The 16,130-nt window shown below is 40.2% G+C and overlaps 1 long non-coding RNA gene across 1 annotated transcript; it reads left to right on the top strand.

Moving 5' to 3' along the window:
- Window positions 1–10,568: 10,568 nt before the first annotated feature.
- Window positions 10,569–13,550, top strand: LOC306886205. The gene is made up of 7 exons (XR_013785611.1): window positions 10,569–11,036; window positions 11,378–12,096; window positions 12,213–12,262; window positions 12,403–12,454; window positions 12,662–12,712; window positions 13,024–13,102; window positions 13,183–13,550. It is a non-coding gene; the product is annotated as an uncharacterized lncRNA (long non-coding RNA).
- Window positions 13,551–16,130: the final 2,580 nt, after the last annotated feature.

The raw sequence follows: 16,130 nt of genomic DNA, 5'->3' as shown, positions 1-16,130 counted from the left end.
AAAAGCCAACAGTTAAGACTTTATCTGCAATACTAATACCTACATATTTAAGAAAATAAAGAAATTAAATAAAATTGACATGCATATAACATCCATCCATACAAATAAATGGAAAAACTAAAATAAAAAGTATCTTCTATCCCTTGCCGGTGTCCCTGCCCAGTGGAGTCGCACGGTAGAGTTGATGGTCTTTACACTCTTCGGTCTTCACACTAAGAGGGCTTCACACGACGACTGCCAGCGACCGCTGACGCGGTATAATAACCTTTTTTATACCAATCCAACAAATCACCATTTCAATTCAGCTGGACCCACTTTCCTGTTAATCAACTAAAAATGGATACGCGATACAGTACGAGACCAAACGCGATTTCAGCAACTTTCAACACAGTAAACAAAAAGCGTTTCCTAGCAGCGGCAAATGCGCTAAACACTGAGACAAGTAAATACACTTACGAGCTGATTTTAAACTTCGGCTGACAGACTGCTTCCCTTAAAGACTATTTCATTACACTGCCTTCTGCTGGCGCTTGAACCCACTTTCCTGTTAATCAACTAAAAATGGCCAACCAAGTGCACACACGGACAAGATACGCGATACAGTACGAGACCAAACGCGACTTCAGCAACTCTCAACACAGTAAACAAAAAGCGTTTCCTAGCAACGGCAAATGTGCTAAACATATCTAGGTGAAGGAGTCTCTATGTGCAGAAAATTAACTGACTTCTGTGACGTGAAGCGGCTAGCAGACGGTCGGTTTAGCCAGTCTGTCTGCTTCCTGACCTGGGCCCCAGTTAGTCAAGTACGAACTCTAAGACTATGTGCCATATTTCTAGAGAGAAGAGTGGCACCACCCCAGGAGGGATGAAAACCATCTCTTTTCAACAAGTCAGGTCTGCCCCAAAAACTTGTCCAATTGTCTATGAAACCTATGTTATTCTGCGGGCACCACTTAGACATCCAGCCATTGAGTGACAGCAGTCTGCTATGAATCTCGTCACCCCGGTAAGCAGGGAGCGAACCAGAGCATATTACAGTGTCTGACATCGTACTTCCAGGGTCACACACACCTCTTTAACGTTATTTTTAGTGATCTCCAACTGGCGAAGTCGAACATCTTTAGCGCTGACGTGAATAACAATCTTACTGAAGTTATGTTTAGCATTAGCCAGCATTTTTAAATTTGCCAAGATGTCAGGTGCTCTGGCTCAATTTGATGTAACAATGGATTATGGTGGCTGGTGTCGCCATTTTCACGTTCCGTACAATAGAAGAATCGCCAATAACTAGAGCACTTTCATCAGGTTTCTCAATGGGTGCGTCACTGAGTGGGGAGAACCGGTTTGATGTTTTGATCGGAACAGAAGAATGATGTTTTGGCCTGCGACTAGGCTGTCACCCAGTTGCCCTGCTGCACGGGCTCTACCGGAACTAAACAATGTACAGGACTCCCTGAGCTAGTCGCATCCAAAGCAGTATCTACAGCCCTCACATTCTTACTGTCCTCAACTAAAGTTTGGATGCGTGTCTCTAGATCTAAAATCTTCTATCAGCCTAACTAGATCCCTGCATTTATCACATGGCAATCCCTCGTTGCCAACAGAGAGAGATAAACTGTACATGTGACATGAAGTGCAAATCACAAGAGAAGGAGAAGCCATTACTCACTGTGATAGGGGAGTAATTTACTTACCACTGTTGTTTGATGAACTCGTGAGTTCAAACGGAGCGAGAGAGAGATGAAACGGAGTGACAAGCTAACCGGCTAACGAATGCGAACACATGGCACACGCGTTGCACACACGGTTTTAGCTTAAAAGCAAATTATCAAATTAGTCAGATTAGTTTGATAGATAATATCAGAAATATGGAGGGAATTAAGTTATATTTTATAACTTTAAACAACAGAGATATATAGTAAAATTCAGCAGAAAAGCAAAGCTACAAATCGCAAACCTCTCAGCAGAACGGCAGACAGGAGCCAATGGCATATCTCTGCTAGCTAGGTCGGAGAAGCGAGAGGCGAATTCCATGCTGCAAGAGGAAAAACAGTGGAAGACAAAAAGACTTAAAAAAAGAGAGGAAAACACAAATGGGGAGAAGGGGCGCCACTTACTTTTTCGGTCCAGTGCTCTGTCACGATATTCACAAGGAGCACGGGAACGAGGAGATGAGGAGACTCTGGAGATACAATTCACACAGTCTTTAATGGAAATCAAAACCAGGAAACATGGAGAACGCAGGAGACACAATATGACATTTAACACCGGATGCTGGAATCACAGGGCTTAAGTACTGGGGAGTAAACTAGCTAATTACTCAAACACAGCTGAAACAAATGGAACTAAATTGGAACAGGAAACAGGAAGGACCAAATAAGGACATGGAGGGAGAAACTGCGTCACGGGAGCACATGGGGAACAAAACACAACACAAGACAGGAACACAGGTCTGATCATTGTTACTGTTGAGATCTGATTTGAAAAAAGAAAAAAATTATAATAAATACATTATTTGTTTGGATTGTTTGATTATGTTCTTTGGTTGAGTTTATATGTTCTGTTTTGCTCTATTTCGTCTCCTTGATTTCTAATTAGTTCCATGCACCTGTTTCTCTTCTGGTAATCATCCCCCTATGTATTTATATACATATTTGATATTGGAAAGTTGCTTTTACACAATCTGTATTGTTAAAAGCACTATATAAATAAAGGTGGCTTGACTTGACTTTAAACCCTTAGTTATCCTCAGTTATTTTGTCAATTCTCATCTGTTTAAAGGTGTTGTGTGATCTGTAAATCACAGGTCGGTGTTTGTAGGACAAAGTGTCTGTCTGCCAGTTCCAGCTCAGATCTAGCGTCGATTAAGGGACGTCTGATTTCTCATGTCAACCACAGCTCCACACTCGCAGCTCGGGCATCGGATGGTAGATGACTTAGCACAGTAGGATCATAGCAGGCCCACTGGAGAATGTCGAATCCAGCTCCAGAAAGGATATTCCGTAGTCGATCAATCAAGAGCCTCATCTGCAGTAGGCGGCCTCTGCAGGCAATTATCGACATAGAACCACCTCTCACTTTACTTCTCACCGGCTCTGATCAGCCCCATCTCATAACCCCAACCGAGCCTGTTCGATGGGGTGGCCGGGGCACGCCAGCTGCAGTTCACACATGCCTAGGATCCTCCTACCTCACGGCAATGCCTGGGATATCACCTCATTTTATGTCAGGGCTCTCAAGGACACTGACAATCTTCCTTAAGGCTAGCTGATTCTGTTGGCCAAATTTATCATGAAGCGCTGCCATCGTATCAGTGAATGGGGTAGGTGAGTTCAGGTAAGCATCCGCTATCATTCTAGCCTCCTCAAACTTAAGGTGATCCACTAAGATCTGATATTTTAAAAGTTCAGTACCGTCGGGAGGAAGCAGGTTCTTCAGAGCTATCCGGAGATGAGCAAACTCACCAGGATCAGGCCGGCTGAATTTAGGAATAGAAGGAGAAGGTCCCCTGTATACATTTTAAGATCCAGAATAAGGTGCTACAGGACGTAGGCCGGGCTCTGCCTTCGGTGCAAAGACTGTAGGATTCGAATGAGCCGATACCGAACTGAATCGTGGAGAAACAGGTACGGTCGTGCTGTTGGTAGGTAAGGGGATGGCCGCAGATGTGAGTAATTCTCGAAGCTTTTTAGGGGTAGGAGGTGGGAGGAGCCCACAAGTGTCAGGAGCATAAGGCGGAGGAGGGCGTGTTTCACTAGCCGGGAACACAAAGGAATACTTTCTAGTCTCTGACACCACAGGTTGGTAGATAGTGGCACGCATGTCCGACAGTGCAAGGTCACCCACCTGGTTCCTCAAGTCAAGGTCAGGCTGAGGCCATGGCGGTGTAGGAAGTTGAGCAAATTTTCCATCATCCGCTAAAGGTGTGGATTCATACCGCCTCACAGGAGGATTGGATAACTGCAACGCTGGGCTGGTGAGAGATTCTGGCCTCTGGCTTGACTAAAGTCAGCTCGAAGGAACTGAGCCATTCTCTGACTTCAGCACGGACTTCTCTCAGCTCCTTCAGGTCTGCCTGGAAAGCCTGATGAGTCTGCATTAGTTGTGCATGTTCATGACGCAGGTGCTGTAGCTCGCTGTCGTGTGCAGAGGTAATGAAACCAGCTACTTGAGGTGAGGGGAATGATGGCTGATGGCATTCAGCATGCTGTGAAGGCTGATAACCTGAGGACATGATCCGTGAGCCATTAGAACAGACCAGGTCACCACCAGGGGGGAGTGGTGTATGGCTGGAAGGATGGGGGAGGAGTTCGGAGGACAGGTGCCTCCCAAGAGTGAGGGACATCACACTCAGCAACAGATCTCGCTCGGGTATACTGTACTTCATACTGCTGTAGGTAAGCAGGAGGACGAGTATGGCGTTTAGGCGAGCCCCTCGAACCAACTCCTCATCAGGATCCATTATGTCAGAAGGGAATACTCATCTGGCTCGAAGGACCACGTTGTTGGAGAGAGTTAGGTTCTGATTGGGTAGTTGATGAGTAAACCCCCCTGGGTGCCGGTCAGAGCACCAATAATGAGGAGACAGGTGATCATCTTTAGATGGTGTATTGGCAGAGAAAGGTAAAAAAAAGTGAAGTGAAGTGACATTCAGCCAAGTATGGTGACCCATACTCGGAATTTGTGCTCTGCATTTAACCCATCCATAGTGCACACACACAGCAGTGAACACACACACACCGTGAACACACACCCGGAGCAGTGGGCAGCCATTTATGCTGCGGCACCCGGGGAGCAGTTGGGGGTTCGGTGCCTTGCTCAAGGGCACCTCAGTCGTGGTATTGAGGGTGGAGAGAGCGCTGGACATTCACTCCCCCCACCTACAATTCCTGCCGGCCATAGACTCGAACCCGCAACCTTCGGATTACAAGTCTGACTCTCTAACCATTAGGCCACGACTTCCCACCAGGTAGGGCCACAGATGTACAATAAAAGGTGAAGATAATCTGCAAATCTACGTACAATAAAGAAAATTAATAAACTAAATTATATAAACAACAGTAAACATTCACTGTTACATAATGAAGCCAAAGTATTCCCAATTCACATCAGTGATATTTCTCTACGAAACATACGGTTAAATGAAGGGAAAGAAGGTCTTTCACAGAGAACTACAAGCCATGAGTGATAATTTGTCACTTAACATACAGCTCCCATATATGGATAGAATGGTGGCGCATATGAGCATTTAAATAAACATAACGCTCATCACTCATTCGGTAATTTAACAGCTCAACAGAACAACATTGCGTCATTCAAACATCTTTAAGAAACACTGTAACACATAACACTGATTTACATACAGATAATTAAAGAATAATCACACGTTAAGTAACATTACCAGGCTGAATAATACAGAACGATTGTTACAGGACATGTCTGGGCAGGTTTGTCTGATACAGATGCATATAACACTGTTCCGATCACTGTTAACACAAATATAAATAAAATCGGCTCACTTTGCGGTCAGTGACTAACACCTTGATGTTAAATCTGCAGCAATCACCACGAACAAATTAGCTTTCAGCCAGTGGCTCGGACAGATCACACGAACACAGCAAACAACGGCAACTCAATGAACTACGCTGACCTCTTCCGTAATACTACGACAACTAAAGTTTCAAATTAAAAGTCCCTCTTGCAGGAGCCTTTAATACACCTTCTGTGAGAATTTATATTTCAGGTTTTGACTGCGAATGTCAGTCCATAACGCTGGAATTGCCCAGTAATGAAACTAAAAATGATTAGGCCTACATGAAGCCTCATGACAGTTTCTTATAGCTGCAATATTTTTACATTTGTATTGCCAAAACGACTGCAGCGTTGCTGCGTACAACTAAAACAGTGCAAAAGTGAAAATAGTACAATGTAGCATATAAATTAAGAACAAAAGTTTTTGTCTCTCTGTCAGACGCGTGTCTCTCTCGCAGAGGCGCCACATCTCCTGAGAAAAAAACAAAACAAAACAAGCAACACTGCATATTATATTGTATACAATACTCTGTATGCCATTGCATGCAAAAGCCAAACCAAACGAGGCATTTATCCTAAAACAGACACTTTGCCTGCAAGATTGAAACGCTCATCAGACACACTCCATATGAACGAGCAAGTGATTCACACATTTATGTCAACCCCCCATGATGAAGCTAACTACCCCCGAACCCCAACCTCCTCCAGCTGGACTGAATTCAGTCACACTTGCTCAATGTAAAATGGACATGCTTTATCTGGAAAAAAGGAAATAAAATGGTAACATAAACCAGCAAACTGCAGAATGCACACATCTGCATTAATCATTTTATATATTATTTGTATTAATAAAAAAAATAAAAAAACAATCCGGGATTTGAACTGTTGCTGAAATCATGGCTATCCATCACTCGGCTATGGATGGATTAATTTGATAATCCAACTTTCCTTTTCCATTGCGTGTTGCATCCGATAAATTGCATGTGATTGTCGTGCGCATCTTGTCAGGTTCTGTAATCAGCAGTAAATCTCCTTCACGTACTTTCAGGTGGAGCGGCATTTAATACACAGCCGTAGCCATCTGAGAAGCTATGCAATATCAAGTTCATAATCGCAGATGAATCGCATTCGATTAGGAATGCGATACTGCGTAGCTTGTCAGTGTAAGTGTTTTTATTAATGCCATTAATGTTTTTGTTAACACAGCGTATAGTCAAATGAATGTAATATGGCAAAGATGAATGCACTTTTGGAAGTTGAATGTAAGGGAAATGTCATTTTGGAATTTCAGTGGTCTATGTGATATTGTTGTTCATGTTTTTGTTCATGATTTTCTTTTATTGTTGTAATTAATTTATAGCATTAACAAGATGACTCGTTGAATTCATTTAGGGAGCGACTGATTGAATGTAGCCTACTTATTTTTAGTCCAGTGCCTGTAGGATAAGATTAGTAGGCTAATGACCAAGTTCAGAGGCTGTCATATGTGGATCAACTTTGTTGTGTATTTTCAACAGTTTCAATACGAAAAATAACTTTTATATTAATTCAATGGATTTGTTGCTCTTTAAAAAAAAACATGGATTTATTGCATTTTGGGGGAAAATTATCAGTTTTTATAATAAATCTTTGAAAATCTAAATCTGGAAATCATAAAATTTTTAATGATATTATAACCTAAAGGTGCTATGTGAAAGTTTAAAACAGAAAATAGGGGTTTTCGTATTGCCACAATATTGTATTACATATATTTACTTTTTTTTTTTTTTCATTGTATTTCATAATGAACTGGGCTGCGTTTCCCAAAAGCATCGTAATCTTAAATTGATCTTAAAAACGATTGCACGAATCATCTTAGATTTGCGGACTGTATCTCAAAAGCATCGTAACTTAAGTAGTACTTGAAAATGCTCTGGAGTAATCCTAAATCCCTATGTGCATCGTAAGAAGAGTTATGAGGTCACCTGCAGGACAGTCGGCAGATTACACCTTTAAGTTTATTCAAGTGCAATGTGATTATAATTAAAACTTTTGACAGTACTTTATTGCACTTTATTACTCTTTTTTTTTTTTTAAATGAATTTATAAATGAAATAATTAAAAATAGCTTTAATCATTTTCAGTCATTTATAAATTAAATGACTGAAAAAAAACGAATAAAAGAAATAATGTAGGAAATACGCTTCAAAGACTGGGAAAAATAGGGATAAACTAAAAATAAAAAATCTATCAATGACGAAAACCAGCCATGTATTGGACCCGGAAATAACGTATTATATAGGCTACTATATAGAATAATATTAATCTACAAATATAATATTAATGTACTATATGTATATAATATATTATATAATATTATTATATATAGTAGATTAATATTTTACTTATCACTTATATACTTATTATACTTATATTATATTATATACTCTAGCACTCTATTCTAATTCCATTTGATCTATCTGTCTTCTTTTTATAAAAAGCAAACAAACAAACAAACAAAAACACACACAAACTCACACACACACACACACACACACATACACACACACACTAGACCCTCTATCAATTGCATATTTATTCTCTAACTGCTAGCTTTTCTTGAAAAACTAACACTGGCTTTCTTTTTTATAATCTATCTACTTGTTTCTTATAAATAAATAAAAAAAACAATAATAATAAATAAAAAAAACACTAGGTTACTTTTTTCTATATTCTATTTACTCGTTTTCTTTAAAAAATAAATAAAATAAAACCTTGCTATGTGTACTGCGTTAGGCTAACCTAGACTTGTCATATCACTTGCATGTTAAGCTCTTTTGTTGGTTTTGATTTCTTCTATTGTCCTCATTTGTAAATCGTTTAGGATTAAAGTGTCTGTTAAATGACTAAATGTAAATTATATTATATTATATTATATTATATTATCCGAGCTGTCTGGAACGCAGCATTAGGTTAACATTTCAATAAACTAGCATTTACTTCAAATACGAGCCATTCTATAAATTGACATTTCAGCACTTGACCAACGGATAGCGACTCCTAAGTAGCATTTAAAGCACGGCTACGTGCGATTGTGTTAAAGTGCATTTTTTGGGAAACGTACGTGTAACAATAAGGAATGTTCATAAAATGACTCAGAAAACGCTCTTAAGCACTAAGATCAATCGTTATTGGGAAAAACGGCCCTGGACTGCCAGTGAGCACGCTGCTTTTTGATGCAGCTTTTGTTGAATAGCTTACAGCAAAACTATAGCACCGATGATAAGCACTGTTTATTTTTCAACCTCACTGAATTCAGCCTCACAAAAGTATTAATGGAACAAAAACTAATTTTTGCTGTAATAATAACGACTTTTTAAAAGTAGTTTCTTAAATATGAACCAAAGAGCGATCATACATTATAAACGTATTATTGTCAATAGGGTCTGGCTGCAGACTTGCACTCTCAGACACTTGCGCTTCCGCGAGTGACGTCACTTGCAGTCTTTTTTATTTTTTTATTTTGTTCTATTTACTATTTTTTTGTTTGAATCTCTCAACATTTTATAACTGTAGCCAGGTGGTGAAGACAAGAAACTAAATTACAATGTCACTTGCAATCGCCGCTTGCACTTTCCGCTACCTGCGACGTCACTTGCATTCGACACGAATCGTGTGCGTTGCCAATGGAGACAAGACGCTGTGGTGGTTAAACGATTAAAACTAATTTAGTACAATGACGAACAGGGGCCTGCAAGTCATTTGTAGGAGAAAAAGACAAGACCTGCAAATCCTTGGCTACAGAACAGCAGAATATGAATCCAAATGTGCAAAGTTTCTCATTAAGCGTTTTCCTGCAGCAGCATTAGATTATGTTTTCGCAAACGCTGATTAAATATTACAACTGCAACCGCTCGCACAGTAAATTCCTATTACAACATTGTCAATATCATTAACAGCAACAGTATGCACTTCAACTCAGTATTGAAATGTTACTGAATATTATCAATAAAAGCAGTAGCAGAAGTTTGTTTCGTTGGCCGTATCACACTGCATACATTGCGGAGTTTTACCTATCGTAATGTTGCGGGACGAACGAGACGTGAGGATCAATTTGCATGCTTTATTCCAAGACATTGTCAAAAATACAGGCAGGGTCAGAACATCAGCAAACAGGTATAACACAGGCAAGACAAAGAGTAATCCTAGGGCAAGCGTGGGTCTTTGAGCGGTGAACAATATCCAGAGGGCTTGAGAAGAGGGGTAGTCCAATAACATGAGCAATAATCCAAATGAGGTACAAACAGAGTCTGAACGGCAAGAAAAGGCAGGAATCAGGAAACAAGGCAACACGAAAAGACAAGACTAACTAGAACTGGAAACTAGACTCAGTAAAGCAGCTATCACTAGGTAAGTGATAAACGCAGAAAAATACTTGAGACTAAACAGAAACACAGAATGGCTCGGTAAGGCAGCTAACACTAGGAGAGTGCTAAATGCTAGAATACTCAGTGATCTGATTGAGGAAGTCCATGGCCTAAGTAAGGCATGTGATGGGAATCAGCTGTGTGTCGTCAGTGCAATGGATGATGGGAATTGTAGTCCGGGGGTGATGTGCAACAGTTAGTGTAGTCAATGTGATGAGCGAGTGACCTCTTGTGGTGAGTGAATGGAAGTTCATAGACCGAATTTGTGGCACGTAACAGGTCTATTTACTTTGTCATGTTGTGCCGCTCGCGTCTGGTGTAGACACCGTGTTAGAGCAAAATAGGCATTCGCCTAGCTACTTATATGCCTAATTAATGGAGCTCACAGCAGTCAGACTCTTTGTGCAGTAGCGGCAGCTTCCATAGGCATTCAGTCATCAAAATATTTCTCAGCAGCAGCATGCACAGCATTTCTATGTTGCAAATTTTAATTTGGACACAATTAATATAAAAGCAGGCAACTGCATTTATATAAAGTCACTGTAGTGTCTTAGTCAAGACCATCTTGGAACGAGCCATGCATTTAGCAATGATCATAGCTATGATCATTATAGGCCTATTTCACAACGTGACGTCAGCAAGCCGGAAGTAGGGAAAACTCTTTTCCGGTAAAACCGCTTCCAGAACAATGGCGGAGACTAAAAGTAGTAAATCTTGTAGCGTACCTTTGTGTTTCAACTCGAAGAATAAACAACCGTATTTATCGTTTCATAGTTTTCCCAATGATGAAAATATGAAAAACTGCTGGATTTGGGCAATACGAAGAGACGGGGGAGGGCGGCATTTACAGTGACTTTCGTGTGTGCTATGCACTTCACGGAGGATGAAGTCCGCGTCCATCCACAGTCCGGGCGTAAATATCTTCGCAGGCTGTGCCTTCCAGGTTTTCGTGGAACGACTGGGGAGACGTTAAATCACGCCAGACACGGACGACAAAAAGAGGTGTCATTGGTGAGCAGGAGGAAGAAAATGCTGAAATGGAGAATGTTGCTACGGCGCCGGTGAAGGAGCATGATTACAACAGCCGCCCTCCTCGGGGTGAGTGTAGCATGTTGTTAGCTAGTTAGTGAATGTGTTGTATAATTATTTACGCAGTGTGCTGCTAGTTAAAATTGTTATTTTTATTCTTGTCAGCCCCTGTTTATACTGCTCTCTATGGATTAGCTCATTGGTTCTCTATAATAACGGCATGTGAGAATACTGGGGTGAATAAAGAATTTACAGTGATGTTAAACGTATTACATTAAATATAATTGCATAAACCTGTAATGGTTAATTACTAGATAGAGTTGTTGTTGTTTTTTTTTATCACAAATGTACTCTGATAATGAATTGTCATGACATAATATTAAAAATATATGTTGTTTCATTTTAATTAGGTGCTCTTGATGAGGCATTGGAAAAAATAAAGGAGTTGGAGGAACTGGTGTCAAGCCTTACCATCTCTCGAGCTTTGCTGGATAGATGGTGTGTGTCTTTCGCTCATTGCAGCCAAATCAGGTGTCCTGTGTCTTCTCTTCTCACAACTTTCTGACTCATAACACCAGCCAGTAACATTGGCCATCACCTCCTCCTGCTCACCAGCCAGTAACATCAGGCCATCACCTCCTCCTGCTCACCAGCCAGTAACATCAGGCCATCACCTCCTCCTGCTCACCAGCCAGTAACATTGGCCATCACCTCCTCCTGCTCACCAGCCAGTAACATCAGGCCATCACCTCCTCCTGCTCACCAGCCAGTAACATCAGGCCATCACCTCCTCCTGCTCACCAGCCAGTAACATCAGCCCATCACCTCCTCCTGCTCACCAGCCAGTAACATTGGCCATCACCTCCTCCTGCTCACCAGCCAGTAACATTGGCCATCACCTCCTCCTGCTCACCAGCCAGTAACATTGGCCATCACCTCCTCCTGCTCACCAGCCAGTAACATCGCCCATCACCTCCTCCTGCTCACCAGCCAGTAGCATTGGCCATCACCTCCTCCTGCTCACCAGCCAGTAACATTGGCCATCACCTCCTCCTGCTCACCAGCCAGTAACATCGGCCATCACCTCCTCCTGCTCACCAGCCAGTAACATCGATCATCACAAGATCAGGTACAGACTCTTCACTACATAATTTCAGCAGTTTAGTACCTTAATGTACTTCTGTACTTTAAACAAAATAAATATAAAATGTGTAACTGTAGTAACTTTTCTGATCTCATCAACAGTGAAAAAAATGTATCTTAAGAATCTTAAGTCAACCTCATCCCTAGCAAGGGTAAGTAATTTCTCTAATTTTCATTTTCTGTTTATCTTGTATTTTTGTCAGTCTTATTTATTATGGCCAAGTATTAAGTAGCATTAATAGATCACCTACACACATTTGATAACAGACATTATCTTTGTTTCATATAACAGAAGCAGGTTCTCCTAACCTAGCCTACTTTGTGACACTGTGGTCTATCGTCTGGTAAGTTGGATGTTTTGTTACCCATTTCAGACAGGATTTTAAGTTACATTGTTTATGTCATTTGAAACAGAAAAAGGTCAATAATTTTTTGCTGCATTAAATGTTGGAAATTAAGATTTATTTTGTTTGTTTTTTTGGAAAAACAAAATGATTTCATTCAATTTTAACACAAACTAACTCTCCTTTAACCTAACTCTCTTGCAACAGAATCTTTCCGTGTTCAACACATTGAGCTGGACTGTCATTGACTTGGGAAAAGTAAGTTTCAACCACATATTTTCAATGTTCTTCAATCTTTATCATAAATCTTACTCTAAATTTAATGTTATAAAAAAATCCTAAAGTCTACTGCTGTTAAACCTTAAATGAACTATGAATGACAATTTTTTTTTTTTCTTGCAAACTAAATAACTATATAACGGTGAATAATAGAAACATCATTGGTTAAGCAGCACTTCCTGCCTATTTTCTCCCTAGCAAAACGTGAATGTATGTGCCAAAGTAGAATTAATCAGCTTTAGCCTTGATTTCTTTGATAAGATCATCATCTCTCCATACTCTCTCCACAGTGAAGTCACCCCTGGTATTTGTCACCAGATCACACCAAGCTAAGTCAGTGACCATCAGCTGACCCTGGACTTGCCAGCGGTAGGTGTGTGATTTCCTTAGTTTGGCTTGGCCCCCAACAAACTCAGTGTGTGATGCTGCTCCTATGTCTTTCACATCAGGGCACTTTACTTCTACCAGGCCATAGGGAGGGTCTTCATTTGGGTCAACCACCTTGCCATCTGGACTAGCACCAAGGTGTGGAGCTTCAGGGTGGATGATGAGACCGCATGGAAGTACATTAACACTGAAAGTCTCAGCATAGCGGCGAAGAACCTCTGGCTCAAGTTCAACTCCTCTACGCATTGCTTTGGTCTGGGGCGCACCTTTAATGATCCGGCCAGCAAGTGTTTCGGATTGTAGTCTGATTTGCACATTATGCACTTAAAATTTATATATGTATGTATATATAATATTTATTTAGTAATGCTGACTTATTACTGCTTTATTTATTGTTATCTGTTGTCAAATAAAAACTTTTTTAATTATCAGTAGTTTTCTTATTCATTTTACCTGGGTGCGGGGCCTATGCCAGGCCTGCTGCTTGCTTGTGGATACAAGGGCAGCTGGAACATTCTTGGTGCCTAGCGCACTAAAATGTGCTGTCTGGTAGAGTAGTGCAACCAGATGGTTGCACAAACATCTTCCAGCAGCACACGAGCATGTATATGCAGTCAGTTGAGGTGGTGTGCTGGTTTCAAGTGTGATCTATAAAAAAGTGAAAGACTTGTATTTCATATATTTAACACATATTTAGGGTGTACACTTTGCTCAGTATAACACTTTTTGTGTATAATGTGTGTGTGAGTGCGTGTGTATACACACACACACACGTATGTATGCAGTACTATATACAGTATCACATTCTATGTAAACTTAATCCTAACTGCAGGTGCTGTGCTAGACTTGATCTATTGATAGTGAGACACTTAATGCATTATAAACAATTATTAGCTAAATCCTGAATGTATTTACCTCAAGCCGATGGGGTTTCTCATGCTTTCTTAACGATCTATAGCACCTGCCCCTAATTACTACTTATCCTAAAATAATGTTTGACACTGAAGTGTCCAAACACACAAACAGTTATTAACAGGACGTTTTTTTTTTATTAATAATAAACCAATTAATTCATAAAAAAACATTGATAATTCGGAAATTAGCTACCATGGCTGTCTAACATAATACATACCTTGGTAATAAAAAACAAATTGTTCATAAAAAAAATGTATAACCTTTGTCCAGTTTTGATCGCCTCACATCTTCCTGCAATCTACCAACAAAACGGACAACATCTGCAATTCTTAGTGTTGGTAAACTGATTAATGACTGAGAAAACGAGTTCGCACTCCATTGTGGCAATGAATGAATGAATGAATGAATGAAACGATCGTAACCATAGACATAATCTCTATTATGTCTATGATCGTAACGGGCAGCGGCGCGACCGGAACTACCGCTTCCCTACTTCCGTTCTCGGCCGCCATATTGTGAAATAGGCCTATTGCTCAAACATTATTGTTCTTAATATGCAATATAAATATTTTAAATTATCAAAATAAATGAGCAGCTGCTTTTGAGGCAGAATTAGTCCTGGGCATATGACACCACAAGTACAGGGTGTACAGTGATTTATTCTTTCGCCAAATATTTTGTTAGCTTATTAATAAGTTAAAGTTAAGTATTTCCATTGCAGTAACGTTGATGAACGTTAATGAAAAATTAAAAAATTTGAACTCTTGAATGACAAATTTCAAACAATTTGCTCAGGCCGCACGAGCCTGAGTCAGGGGTTTCCTGTGGATTACTTCACCTATCAGCCTGGGTTGTGATTCCTGTTTGTTAATGTCACACATAGTTCGTTTTTCTACTTAGGCAAGTTTGAGCTATTGGCTCAGACACACATAGTTATTTAGGTCATTAGTTAAATAAACCTAAGGGTACAGCACCCAGGTTCACATTGTTAAGCCACTAGTTAATTTATCTGAGCTCCATTAGCCCAGAAACACATTTAACTCAGGTCACTAGTTTAAGCTATCTGGTCAACCGATCAGGTACACACAGCAATAGTTCACTAGCGTTAAGCCATTCGGCAAAGCCGGCCCAGGCTCACATAGATAACAAACACACGGTCTCACGGTTCTGTGGAGCAGCAGCAGTACATATGTCTTGGCAATAGATCGGCATGTTCTGGGGGGTTTTATCTTTTATATTCCTTCTGTCTCATAGGGATGATTTTAAGCATATTATTGTATAGCAGCAGCATACATATTTAGTTTATTTGTTTTGCTTTCTTAATCCAGCTTTGTTGGGGGGTGATTTTATATGCTATTTGTGCAGCAGCAGTATGTCTTAAATACTCACAGCACTGTATCGCCATCTGCATTGGCAGTAGCAAATTCCTGTACTTGCTTGCAGCAGCAGCAATAATCTACAACTACAGCAGTAACAAACAGCAGCAGCAATTCAGCAGCAGCGTAGGGGATCTATTCCGCCAAGACCAAATACATTAACATTGTCATATGCAGCACCATGCTAAAATCTTCTGAGTTGTCATGATTGAACTGCCTTTAACTGAAAATTGAGTGTTTACTATTGTCCTTTTGCATTACCGACACACTATTTTGTGTGTCCTTTTTGATACTGTAAAGCTGCTTTGGCAAAATCTGTATTGTTAAAAGCGCTATATACTGTAAATAAAGGTGACTTGACTTGACTTTTCTTCTCTTTCTTCTTGTTGTTCTTAACTGCTCCCAGTCACTGTGGTGGAGCAGTTATAAAATATTATTCATGTGTATACTTTACAGCATTTCAGTAATAAACATGCATGCAAATTACATTGAAGTGCTACAGTTACCTTACGGTGTTCGGCAGTGGTCAAAAAGCATTTAAACTGTGAATTTTAAATCAATTTCTTCATGTAAGCTCAGAGATGTGAATTCAGACGGCAGTTAAATTACCACACAACCTTGGTTTTTGTCAAAGAACTCGGACAATTCGGACTGCAATAAAATATCACCGCCTAACCCCTGTAAATATTGAAAATAGTTTAAAATAGTCCCCATGAAAA

The sequence above is a fragment of the Barbus barbus genome (assembly GCF_936440315.1).
Source record: "Barbus barbus genome assembly, chromosome: 20".
NCBI classification, from domain to species: domain Eukaryota; kingdom Metazoa; phylum Chordata; class Actinopteri; order Cypriniformes; family Cyprinidae; genus Barbus; species Barbus barbus.
Note: the sequence above shows the minus strand (reverse complement) of the source record. Positions and strands in the feature narration are given on the sequence as shown.